Source organism: Pristis pectinata, chromosome 2 (assembly GCF_009764475.1).
Source record: "Pristis pectinata isolate sPriPec2 chromosome 2, sPriPec2.1.pri, whole genome shotgun sequence".
NCBI classification, from domain to species: domain Eukaryota; kingdom Metazoa; phylum Chordata; class Chondrichthyes; order Rhinopristiformes; family Pristidae; genus Pristis; species Pristis pectinata.
The window spans coordinates 83,730,517-83,744,763 of NC_067406.1; the positions used below are offsets into that span (position 1 = coordinate 83,730,517).

The window sequence follows — 14,247 nt, forward strand, 5'->3', positions numbered from 1 at the left end:
AGGTGGAGTACTGTGTAAAGTCTTGGACTCTTTGCTCAGGGAAGGTTGTAAATGAGTTGAAAGCAGGCCAGAGGAGATTTCCTAGACTGATCCTTGGAATGGTGAATTGTCTTATGAGGAACGGTTGAACAGAGTAGGCTTGTGTCTGCTGGAGTTTCAAAGAGAGAGAGAGAACACTGAGGGATTTTGACAGGGGAAATGTTTCCTCTTGTGAGAGAATCCCAAACCAGGGGGTCACTGTTTAAAAATAAGGGATTGAAAATTTAAGACAGATGAGATAATTTTATTACCTCAGAGGATCATGACCGTTTGACAAGGGAGGTGGAAGCAGTGTCTTTGAATATTTTTAAGGCTGAGTTAGATAAATTCTTGATAAGCAAGGGGCTGAAAGGTTACTGGGGGTAGGTAGGAATGTGGAGTCGAGGTTGCAGTCAGATCAACACTGACCTATTGAATAGCAGAGCAGACGAGGAGCTGAGTGCCCTACTCCCGTTCCCAATACTTATGTTCATAACTTCGAATGATCTTGATGAATAGTGGAGCAAGATCCAGGGGCCAGATGGCTTACACCTGCTCCTCATTCTTATGTTTTCATACCTAATTCACCACAGCCAATGAAAAATCCAGTTGGTGCTCCATATTATTTCTGTAGATGAAATATTGCTTACCCAGAATAGCTGCTATAATAATCGTTCCTTATCCTCCAGTAATTAATTGTGTGAAGTGCTTTGAAGTATTTCAGTGTAATGATTTGTCAGCATCATTACTATTGGCAGGAATGGCTTGTAGGTGACATGGCAGCCTATTTAGGCTCTTTGAAAACCCTTTCTCAAAGCTGCACTATTCAGATTTGTAATTAAGCTAAAAGCTTTATCAATCCAGAGAAAAGGCTGCATCTGTGTAAGAACATGTTTAAAATAGGAATCGGAAAGGTTTGCTCTCCTGGCATCATAGAATCAAATCAAATCAAATCAGTCCCTGCACTGATTCACTTCCAATTCTGCATCGTAAAATCTCTAGTATTTTTGCAGGTTTCACTGAGACTGTGCGGGCCTGAGTATTCCCCTGAATTTGGTGCAGGTGTTAATTGGTCTCATGACTAAGCCTTGTGTATTCTAGGATTTTTACTACTTTTTTGCCACTTGCCTGTGTAAAACAGCAGCTGCTCACCCCTCGACTTTGATTCATGGCCATGGGGTCAGACCATCTTTACTCAGATTGGCTTTTACAGCCTTGATTGACATGTGGTTCTGCTATTTCCACAATATTGTTTCTGCATTCCTTTCTGGGTTTTTTTGCTGCTTGCCTTTGATTTTTTTTTACAGTGCAAGACACTTTTTGCACAGATTTAAGCGAAAACACTGGTGCTTTCAGCAGCTACATGCCTGAACTATCACCATGCTATTCTTCAATTGGCTCTGCCAGCAGTTTCCATGTATAGGGATAAGGAAAAGGAGCTCAGCAGGAATTAAAACAGATACTCTTGCACCTCAGGCAGCTGGTATCTAGATAAATTTGTTCCAGGTAACCAAGATATCAAACAGCTGCTGGCAATGTCCGAAGAGACTTGTATTTGCTGCTTACGTATCAGGGGAGCCTGTTGTGGCATTAAGTTGTCCACTATAAAATGGCCTACGGACCTGATCCTACAAAGGGATTAGCCCAGCCCATCGCTGTGGAAGTCAGTGCAGTAACGAATATTTAAGTCATCTGATTCTTTTGAGCTACGGCTCGTGGTTTTGCCACTGCAGGCAGACTGCAGGCCATCAGTGCATCCAGGGGATCACTGGAATCTGGTTCACCCAGAGGCATCATTTCCCCCACATAAAAGAGAAGCAGCGGGAGAGCACACTTCTGTTGGGAGCGGGCTTTCCTGAAGTCCACAGCAACATTAAATTGGTATGCATTGCCAGCAAACTCTTTAATGACAAACCTCAGAATAGAAAAGGTTTTAATTCCATCAAAGTACAGGTGAGGTTGGACCACAGGATCAAATAATGCAGGTGAATCAGCAGCTACCATGTCTTCATCTTACAGTCTATCTTCAAGGAGTTGGCAAGCAGGGCAGACATTTATGAATGTACAAATTAGGAGCAGGAGCAGGACACTCGGGCCTTTAACCCCGCTCTGCCATTTAATAAAATCATACCTGATCTGATTATAAACTCAACTCCACATTCCCACCCAACCCCTGTAACCTTTTCACACCTTAATCATCAAGTTTCTATCTACCTCTGCCTTAAAAATATTCAGAGACTCTGCTTCCACCTCCCTTTGATGAAGAGTTTCAGAGACTTGACCTTCAGAAAAAAATTATTGCCTCATCACTATCTTAAGTAGATGTTCCCTTATTTTTAAAGAGTGGCTCCTGATTCTAGATTCACTCAAAGGAGGAAACATCCTCTCCATGTTCACCTTGTCAAGACCCCTCATGATTTTATATGTCTCATTTTTCTAAACTCAGCCGCTACAACCATAACCTGCCCATTCCAGGTACTAGTCTAGTAAACCTTGTCTGAACTACTTCCAATGCAGTAACATCCTTTGTTACTGCATTGGAAGTAGTTCAGACAAGGTTTATTGGACTAAATAAGGAGGCCATACTTTACCTGAGTGCATGGCCCATGTCAGGAACCCAGGAACTTTTCAGCTTCAGCAGAAGGGTTCTTGACTTGAAGTGTTAACTCCACAGATGCTGCCTGATCTGCTGAGTGTTTCCAGCACTTTCTGTTTTCATTTCAGATTTCCAGCAAATGCAGTTTTTTTTTATTTTCAGTTTACAATTTCCTCCTGGTCTAGTGCTCTTCCAAATTGCCATTTATGTGTGAGAAGCATGCATCTTCCTCCTCATTGACAGCCTCATCTATGGCAATCCTCCTATTTTCTGTTGGGTCATGGATGAGCTTGCCATTGTTGGCAGTGCTTTTTCCAGTCCTCTGGATAACTACTGCTATCTGCTGTAGTCTTTGGTGCAGCAGAAAGTTAAGGATATCACATTAACACATCAGGGATAAGTTTGATAGGTAAGATTTATATCTGTTGTAACAATATATCTGCACAGTAAAACCACTTCATAGCAGGGAGTCTACTGTTCAAGGTATACCTGTTCCTTCTTTGGTTTTTACGTTTACAAGTAAGCTTATGGTCAATTATCCAAAGAACCACGATCGTGTATAGTAACAGGGATGGAATTTGGAGGACAGACTTTCAAAACTCCCTGGAGTTTCCCAGATGCCACAGTTTGAACTCTTTGACAGCATAACCATTTTTCTCTTTGCCAGATTCCTCAATCAGAAGCCAGCCTTTTGACGGGCTTGGATTCCAGTTAGGTGAGTGGGTCTCCAGAGCAGGACCCATTCCTGACCCAGGGGAGGAATGGTCTATCCTTGAGGGAGGTACAGTTCCTAGCCCCGGGAACTCTTGTATGTTGATTGAGGAAATAAATACTACCCAGGGCATCAGCAGAACCCTGATGTCTTTTGAATCGTGCCATTAGATCTCTTACCTTCCACCAGAGAGAGCAGACATCTCAACCCAAAGACAGCTCTTCCAGCAGTACAACACTCCTTCAGTGGCCCAGGAGATGTTCTCAATTCTCTGAATGTGGTTTGAATCAGGATCTGACCCTGTGAGTGCTTCCACTAACCAAACCTAACACCTTATCTACATTCACACATACTTCATCTTCTGGCAACGTTTATTCCCATTGACCTTTAACCCAAAAAAGAGGTGCAACTGATTGACACCCTATTCTGATCTCCTGAATCAAAGCTACATTAGCAGGATACCACTCAACCAATGAATTTCAAGCCTGTTGTAATCTAAATGGGTGGCATAGTGGTGCAGCGAGCAGAGTCACTGCCTCACGGAGTCAAAGACCTGGGTGCAATCCTGTCCACGGGTGCTGTCTGTTTGGAGTTTACTTTGTTCTCTCTGTGACTGTGTGGGTTTCCTCCAGGTGCTCCAGCTTCCTCCCACGTCCCAAGAGGTACGGGTTGGTCGGTTAATTGACCTCTGTAGATTGCCCTGACAGTGTAAGTGAGTGGAAGAATCTGGAGGAAGTTGAATAGAATGTGGGGAAAATAAAAACAATGGGATTAATGTCGGATTAGTGTAAAATGGATGGTTGATGGTAGGTGCGGACTCAGTGGATGAAGGGCCTGTTTGTAGAACATAGAACAGTACAGCACAGTACGGGCCCTTCGGCCCACAATGTTGTGCAGACCGATGTAAAACTACTCCACGATCAATCTAACCCTTCCCTCCTACACAGCCCTTAACTCTCCATTGTTCTTACATCCATGTGCCTATCTAAGAGTCTTTTAAATGTTCCTATTGTGTCAGCCTCCACCCCCACCCCCAGCAGTGTGTTCCAGGCAACCACCACTCTCTGTGTAAAAAACCTACTTCTGATATCTCTCCTAAACTTTCCTCCAGTCACCTTAAACAGATGTCCTATGGTATTGGCCATTGCCGCCCTGGGAAAAAGGTGCTGGCTATCTACCCTATCTATGCTTCTCGTAACTTTATACACCTCTATCAAGTCGCCTCTCATCCTCAAGCTCACTCAACCTTTCCTCATAAGACATGTTCTCTAATGCAGGGAGCATCCTGGTAAATCTCCTCTGCACCCTCTCTAAAGTTTCCACATCCTTCCTATAATGAGGCAATCAGAACTTAACACAATACTCCAAGTGTGGTCTAACCAGAGTTCTATAGAGCTGCAACATTACCTCGCGGCTCTTGAACTCAATCCCCCGACTAATGAAGGCCAGCACACCATATGCCTTCTTAACCACCCTATCAACTTGCATGACAACTTTGAGGATCTGTGGACTTGAACCCCAAGATCCCTCTGTTCCTCCACACTGCTAAGAATCCTGCCACTAACCTTGTACTCCAAGTTCGATCTTTCGAAGTGTATCACTTCACATTTTTCTGGATTGAACTCCATCTGCCACTTCTCCACCCAACTCTGCATTCTGTCTATATCCCGTTGTAATCTACAACAATCTTCTACACTATCCGCAACACCGCCAACCTTCGTGTCATCTGCAAACTTACTAACCCATTCCTCCACTTCCTCATTCAAGTCATTTTTAAAAATCACAAAGAGCAGGGCTCCCAGAACAGATCCCTGCAGAACACCGCTAGTCACCGACATCCAGGCAGAATACACTCCATCTACTACCCGCCTCTATCTTCTGTGGGCAAGCCAATTCAAAATCCATGCAGCCAATTCTCCATGGATTCCATGTCTCATTACTTTCTGGATGAGCCTACCACGGGGAATCTTGCCAAATGCCTTACTAAAATCCATATACACCATATCCATGGCTCTACCTTCATCAGTTTGTTTCGTCACCTCCTCCAAAAACTCAAATTAGGCTCGTAATGCACGACCCACCCCTCACAAAGCCATGTTAACTATCGCTAATAAGACTTTGCTTCTCTAAATGCTCATAAATCTTGTCCCTGAGAATCCTCTCCAATAGTTTGCCCGCCACTGATGTAAGACTCACTGGTCTATAATTCCCAGGATTATCCCTGTAACCTTCTTGAACAACAGAACAACATTTGCCATCTCCAATCCTCTAGTACCACTCCTGTGGCCAAGGAGGATACAAAGATCATCATCAGTGCCCCATCAATATCTTCCCTCGCTTCCCGTAGTAACCTGGGGTACATCCTGTCCAGCCCCAGGGACTTATCTATTCTAATGTTTTCTCAGAAGCTCCAACAATTCCTCTTTCTTAACCTTGACTTATTAGACTGTTACAGCACATTAGACTGTTCTACGCTGACTTCACATTCATCAAAGTCCCTCTCCCTGGTGAACACTGAAGCAAAGTATTCATTAAGGACCTCCCCTACCTCCTCCGCCTCCAGGCACATGTTTCCCCCTTTATCCCTGATCGGTCCTACCCTCACTCTAGTCATCCTCCTGTTCTTCACATACGTGTAGAATGCCTTGGGGTTTTCCTTAATCCAACTAGCCCAGACCTTCTCATGTCCCCTTCTAGCTCTCCTAAGTCCGTTCTTAGGCTCCCTCTTGGCTATCTTATAATTCTGTCAGATTTTTGCTTCCTAAATCTTAAGTATGCTTCCTTCTTCCTCTTGACTAAATGTTCCACCTCCCTTGTCAACCATGGTTCCTTCACCCTACCATCCTTTCCCTGTCTCAGTGGGACAAACCTATCCAGAACCCATGCAAGTGGTCTCTAAACAACCTCCACATTTCTGCTGTGCATTTCCCCAAGAACATCTGTTCCCAATTTACGGTCCCAAGTTCCTGCCTAATACCATTGTAATTAGCCCTCCCCCAATTAAAAACTTTCCCATATTGTCTGCTATCCTTGTCCATGGCTATGTTAAGGGTCAGGGAATTGTGGTCACTATCTCCGAAATGCTTGCCCACTGAGAGGTCTGTCACCTGACCAGGTTCATTGACAAGTACTGGATCCAGTATGGCCTCTCCTCTAGTCAACCTGTCCACATACTGTGTCAGGAATCCTTCCTGGACACATCTAACAAATTCTGCCCCATCTAAACCTTTTGCGCTGAGGAGGTACCAATCAATATTAGGGAAGTTGAAGTCACCCATGACAACAACCCTGTTATCTTTGCACCTTTCCAAAATCTTCCTATTTATCTGCTCCTCAGGGTCTGGGTGGCTATTGGGGGGCCTATAGAATACTCCCAATGGACTGATTGCTCCCTTCCTGTTTCTGACTGTGCTGTATCCGTATGATTCTCTGATTTGTTTTAAAATATGATTCCAGAATTCAAAAAAAAATTCTCATTTTGCCACTTTTCCAAACTGTTGTGTCTGTGACTCCAGAGGGCGTGAGCTCATTGGAGAGAATTTGAACCCTCCTCCTTCTGAAACCTTCCACCCCCACTCCCCACCTCAAAATAGCTCAGGAAAACACCAAATCCAGCCAGTTAGACTGTTCTCTGGGAATTTTGTCTGCCTCCTACTGAAGATCAGGTAAACCAAGATCAGGAAACTCCCATGGTCTCATTTCATTAAAGATATATTTCCTACTTATTCTCAGTATTACTCAGTTGTGATTTTTGTAAATGAGCTTCAGGATGCCTATATATATATATACATGAATGTGTGTTTGTGACAATGTGCACAATTACCCAGATTTGATCATCAATGTTTTGTTGATGGCTGGGTTATATCAATGGAACGTCATTAAGAACTTTTTTACAACCATGACCTGTAGCTCTCTGCTCACAACCTGTGACCTCTGTGAACCCAAAGGGTCTGTGCTGAGTGTAATTAATCCCTGCTGTAGTTGGTTTAAGTGTTAGTATTTTACAATGGACAGCAGATACCTTGAAGTTTAGCTTTATAATACACATTATTAATATATATTATAAATGTATATGTTATATGTATATATTTTTATAGTTAGTGTTTAGGTATCATGTGCCAGAGGGTTTTGCGGATAAAAACCCAATAAGTGAGAGGACTTATGTCACAAAATCATCATAACTGCAAATCTCAGTTATTGTGACTATGAATAGCAGACAGCATAAAATAAAATCCACCTCAACTACATATAAGAGTCTAAAATAAAAACAGAAAATGCTAGAAACACTCAACAGGTCAGGATACATCTGTAGGAAGAGAAATAGAGCTAATGTCTCAGGTCAAAAACCCTTCATCAGAACTGTGAAGGAAGCAAAAGAAGCTTGTTCAGCTGCAGGGACGGGGGATGTCTCTGACACAGTAAAACCAGGGCTACCCTGGGAATAAGATGGACAATGAGTGAATGGTAGCAGTTAAGGAGTGAGACCATATGCCAAAAGAACATGGACCAGAGACTGTAGGGGCTGCGAAATGCAGAGCAAGAAGACATGTCCTGCAGGTCAGGCTAGGTGTGTCCTCCACTTCCAGAGAGAATAAAGTAAGGGACAAAACAAACAGGCGTGTCCAATATCACAGATGGGCAACTGATACAAACAGAGAAATCGAGTTACCTGTAGTTGTAGAATTCAGTATTAAGTCCAGAAGACTGCTGGGTATGCCTTCCTGCTCTGTATTTCACAACTCCTGCAACCTCTTATCTCTGTTCTCACTCTCTCACTGCTCCACTCATTCACTGACCAGATAACCTTGTTCACCTGGTTTTACCCAATCAGAGACATCCCCCTCCCCCACCCACCTTTCGGCTGAACAAGCTTCTTTAATCTCCTTCCCACTTCTTCAGAACTGGAAATACTCATATGGTCAGGCCATATCTGCGGGAAGAGAAGCACTGTTTCTGTGAAAAGTAAGCAGTCAGGAATGAGCTGTGGAAGAGAATTAATTTTCTGTATCTTTGGGGTTCAGAGAATATTTATACCAAACTTTACCTAAGAGATTAAATATATGCAGTAAAATTCTTAATAGTAAATTGCATGTACTGTACAGAAAGCGAAACCCCAATAGGCCAGGTAACTTTTGTTACCTTAATTCTTTAGAACATAGAACACTACAGCACTTCAGGCCCTTCAGCCCATGGTGTTGTGCTGGCATTTTATCCTGCTCTGAGATCTATCTAACCCTTCCCTCCCACATAGCCCTCCATTTTTCTATCAGTCATGTGCCTACCCAAGAGTCTCATAAATGTCCCTAATGTATCTACCCCCACCACCTCTGCCGGCAGTGCATTCCACACACCCACCCCTCTCTGTGTAAAAAACTTACCCCTGACATCCCCCTTATACCTTCCTCCAATCACCATAAAATTATGCCCCCTTGTGTTAGCCATTTTCGCCCTGGGGAAAATGTCTCTGACTGTCCACTCGATCTATGCCTCTTATCATCTTGTACACCTCTATCAAGTTACCTCTCATCCTCCCTTGCTCCAAAGAGAAAAGCCCTAGCTTGCTCAACCTATCCTCATAAGACATGCCTCTCCAATTCAGGCAGCCTCCTAGTAAATCTCCTGTGCACCCTCTCTAAAGCTTCCACATCCTTCCCATAATGATGTGACCAGAACTGAACACAATACTCCAAGTGTGGTCTAATCAGAGTTCTATAGAGCTGCAACATTACTTCATGGCTCATAAACTCAATAGCCCAACTAATGAAGGCCAACACACCATAAGCCTTCTTAACAACGCTATCAACCTGCATGGCAAACCTGAAGGATTTATGGACATGGACCCCAAGGTCTCTCTGTTCCTCCACACTGCTAAGAGTCCTGCCATTAACCGTGTATTCTGCCTTCAAATTCGATCTTCTAAAGTGTATCACTTCACATTTTTCCAGGTTGAACTCCATCTACCACTTCTCAGCCCAGCTCTGCATCCTATTGATGTCCTGTTGTAACCTACAGCAACCTTCTACACTATCTACAACATCACCAACCTCCACGTCATCTGCAAACTTACTAACCCACCCTTCCACATCCTCATCCAAATTATTTATAAATATCACAAAGAGCAGGGGTCCCAGTACAGATTCCTGTGGAACACCACTGGTCACTGACCTCCAGGCAGAATACTCTCCATCTACAACCATCTTCTGTCTTCTCTGAATGAGCCAATTCTGAATCCATACAGCCAAGTTTGCCCGGATCCCATGCCTCCTGACTTTCTGAATGAGCCTTCCATGAGGAACCTCATCAAATGCCTTACTATAATCCATGTACATCATATCCACTGCTCTACCTTCATCAATATGCTTTGTCACATCCTCAAAGAATTCAGTCTGGCTCGTAAAGCACGACCTGCCCCTCATAAAGCCGTGCTGATTGTCCCTAAACAGCCTATGAACATAGAACATAGAACATAGATCAGTACAGCACAATACAGGTCCTTTGGCCCACAATGTTGTGCCAACCTTTAAACCTCGCCTAAGACCATCTAACCTCTACCTTCCACATATCCATCTATTTTAAATTCCTCCATATGCTTATCTAGTAATCTCTTGAATTTGTCCAATGTACCTGCCTCCACCACCACCCCCAAGCAGTGCATTCCATGCCCCAACCATTCTCTGGGTAAAAAGCCTTCCTCTGATATCTCCCTTGAACTTCCCACCCATTACTTTAAAGCCAAGCCTTCTTGTATTGAGCATTGGTGCCCTGGGAAAGAGGTGCTGGCTGTCTATCTATTCCTCTTAATATTTTGTACACCTCTATCATGTCTCCTCTCATCCTCCTTCACTCCAAAGAGTAAAGCCCTAGCTCCCTTAGTCTCTCCTCATAATGCATACTCTCTAAACCAGGCAGCATCCTGGTAAATCTCCTCTGCACCCTTTCCAACACTTCCACAACCTTCCTATAATGAGGTTACCAGAACTGGATACAGTACTCTAAGTGTGGTCTAACCAGAGTTTTCACAAGATCACAAGATCACAAGACAAAGGAGCAGAAGTAGGCCATTTGGCCCATCAAGTCTGCTCCATGAGCTAAACTAAACTATTCCTATCTAGCCCAATTTCCAGCCTTTTCCCCATATCCCTTGATACTTTGACTAATTAGATACCTATCAATCTCCTCCTTAAACACCCCCAATGATCAGGCCGCCACAGCTGTATGTGGCAAAGAATTCCATAAATCCATGACCCTCTGGTTAAAGAAATTTCTCCTCATTTCTGTTCTAAACGGGTACCCTCTAATTCTAAGACTGTGCCCTCTAGTCCTGGACTCACTCACCAAGGGAAACAGCTTAGCCACATCTACTCTGTCCAGTCCTTTCAACATTCGAAATGTTTCTATGAGGTCCCCTTTCATTCTTCTGTACTCCAGTGAGTACAGAACTCCAAGAGCCGACAAATGCTCATCATATGTAAGCCCTTTCATTCCGGGAATCATCCTCGTAAATCTTCTCTGAACTCTCTCCAACATCAGTACATCCTTCATAAGATAAGGGGCTCAAAACTGCACACAGTATTCCAAGTGAGGTCTCACCAGTGCCCCATAGAGCCTCATCAACACTTCCTTACTTTTATACACTATTCCTCTTGAAATGAATGCCAACATAGCATTCGCTTTTTTTTACCGCCAATCCAACCTGGTAGTTAACCTTTAAGGTATCCTGTACGAGGACCCCCAAGTCCCTTTGCACTTCTGTACTTTGAATTTTCTTCCCATCTAGATAATAATCTGCCCATTTATTTCTTCTACCAAAGTGTACAACCGCACATTTCTCAACATTGAATCTCATCTGCCATTTCATTGCCCATGCTCCTAAACTATCTAAGTCTCTCTGCAACCTTCCTGTTTCTTCAATACTCCCTACTCCTCCACCTATCTTGGTGTCATCTGCAAACTTAGCCACAAAACCATTTACTCCATAATCTAAATCAACGATGTACAATATAAAAAGAGGCGGCCCCAACACCGACCCTTGTGGAACACCACTTGTAACCAGCAGCCAACCAGAACAGGATCCCTTTATTCCCACCCTTTGCTTTCTGCCTATCAGCCAATGCTCCATCCATTCTAATATCCTTCCTGTAATTCCATGAGCTTTCATCTTATTAATCAGCCTCTTGTGTGGCACTTTGTCAAAGGGCTTTTGAAAATCTAAATACACAACATCCACAGCCTCTCCTTTATCCACCCTACCTGAGATTTCCTCAAAAAACTCCAATAGGTTGGTCAGGCAGGATCTTCCCTTCATGAAACCATGCTGGCTTGGACCTATCTTGCCTTGCACCTCTAGGTATTCCATAACCTCATCCTTGAGTTTTATAGAGCTGCATCATTACCTCGTGTCTCTTAAACTCGATCCCACGACTTACGAATGCTAACATTCAATAAGCTTTCTTAACTACCCTATCCACCTGTGAGGCAACTTTCAGGGATCTGTGGATATGGACCCCCAGATCCCTCCGTTCCTCCACACTACCCAGAATCCTGCCACTAACTTTGTATTCTGCCTTGGAGTTTGTCCTTTCAAAGTGTACCACATCACACTTCTCCGGATTGAACTCCACCTACCACTTCTCAGCCCAGCTCTGCATCCTATCAATGTCCCTCTGCAATCTTCAACAATCCTCTACACTATCCACAACACCACCAACCTTTGTGTTGTCTGCAAACTTGCCAACCCACCCTTCTCCCCAACCTACCCCCTCATCCAAGTCATTAATAAAAATCACTTCTCCAAATGCCCATAAATCCTGTCTCTAAGAATCTTCTCCAGTACTTTGCCCACCACTGAAGTAAGACTCACTGACCTGTAATTCCTAGGGTTATCCCTACTCCCTTTCTTAAACAAAGGAATAAGATTTGCCACCCTCCGATCATCTGGCACTACTCCTGTGGCCAGTGAGGACACAAAGATCGTTGTCAAAGGCACAGCAATGTCTTCCCTCGCTTCCCGTAATAACCTTGGATATGTCCCATCCGGCCCCGGTGACTTACCTATCCTAATGTTTTTCAAAGTTCCAGCACATTATCTTTCCTTATGTTGACATGCCCTAGTTTATAAGCCTGTTGTACGCCATCCTCACAAACGTCAAGATCTCTCTCATCAGTGAATACTGAAGCAAAGTATTCATTAAGGACCTCCCCTACCTCTTCCGATTCCAGGCATATGTTTCCTCTTTTATCCCTGATCGGTCCTACCCTCACGCTAGTCATCCTCCTATTCTTCGCATACGTGTAGAACGCCTTGGGGTTTTACTTCATTCTATTTGCCAAGGCCTTCTCATGCCCCCTTGTAGCTCCCCTAAGTCCATTCTTAAGCTCCCTCCTGGCTACCTTGTAACTCTCAAGAGCCCTGTCTGATCCTTGTTTTCTAAACCTTAGGTAAGCTTCTTTCTTCCTCTTGACAAGATATTCTACATCTCTTGTCAACCGTGGTTCCTTCACCCTACCATCCTTATCCTGCATTGATAGGACAAACCTTTCCAGAATCCTATGCAAGTACTTCCTAAACAACCTCCACATTTCTGTTATGCACTTCCCCAAGAACATCTGTTCCCAATTTACGCTCCCAAGTTCCTGCCTAATGGGATCATAATTCCTCCTCCCCAATTAAATACTTTCCCATATCATCTACTCCTATCCCTCTCCAAGGCTATGGTAAAGGTCAAAGAGTTACTGTATCCAAAATGCTCTCCCTCCAAGAGATCTGAAACCTGATGAGGCTCATTGCCTAGTACCAGGTCCAGTATGGCCTCTCAACTAGTCGGCCTGTCCACATACTGTGTCAGGAATCCTTCCTGGACACTCTTAACAAACTCTGCCCCATCTATCCCCTTTACACTAAGGAGGTGCCAATCAATATTACCGAAGTTGAAATCGCCCATGACGACAACCCTATTTTTGCACCTTTCCAAAATCCGCCTTTTGACCTGCTTCGGGAATTTAATACCTGCAGCTCATTGACTTTGCAATGTACCTAAAATTGAATTTGCTTTACCCATAGGGGTTGGTCAACATGATAAACTAGCCATGTGTATTACGGTGAGAAGTTCCACACTTTTCTTTTTGTTTGACCCATACAGGATAATGCGTTGGAATTTCAGTGATAGGTTCAATGTTGTAGGTTAGAATGAACCTTAAATGCAGGGATGACAAAATGAATTTTCAGTGTCAGTGTCACTTTTTTGTTTCTATGGAAGGTATTGGGAAATTTAATTATGTTAAAAACACCATCCCCTGTTAAATGCAAATTGTTAGAATATTACTGTTTTGTGGAACACAGTTTGAATGAAACATCAAAACCCATTATGAATTTGAAGATCCTTCTACTCATAGCTATGAAGCACAAGACATAAATCTGCATATCAGTCTGTTTAAAATCAAACTAATTCAGATAAAGCATTTGGATTGACCTAATTAAGTGATTCTGAATTCATCAGCAACCTCTGATTCCAATAACACAGGCTTGAAATAGCAACTTCTCGATGTGGTATTACATATTGTTTGTTTATGTAAGCAGTGGGTTGGCACCATGTCTTTCACCTCTCACACTTGGCGTGGAATCCAGCCCAGGCAGATGGTGGAATCTATTCTCTCTCTCTCAACTTGGATGAAGTGGAGTTGAGAATTTTGAAGCCTTTTAAATAGTAAAGTTTCATAACACTACGCTGACCCAATTTCATATTTGACTATCTCGAAGACCTCTGAATGATGACTTTTCCTGGGTTCAGTGGGAATGGCATGTAAGTAGATTGGAAGGAGTTTTGGTTTTACATGTGGTTGTGCTGTATTTAAACTGATACGTACCGAGACTGGTTGACAAAGGTGACATTCATCCATGCTGAGAGCCGCATTGTGGTGCGCA

The 14,247-nt window shown here is 43.4% G+C and overlaps 1 protein-coding gene across 1 annotated transcript in view; it reads left to right on the forward strand.

The window, feature by feature from the left end:
• The window catches only part of LOC127584027 (collagen alpha-1(XXV) chain), a 153,603-nt gene that overhangs the window by 52,920 nt on the left and 86,436 nt on the right, over window positions 1–14,247 (forward strand). The window lies entirely within an intron of this gene.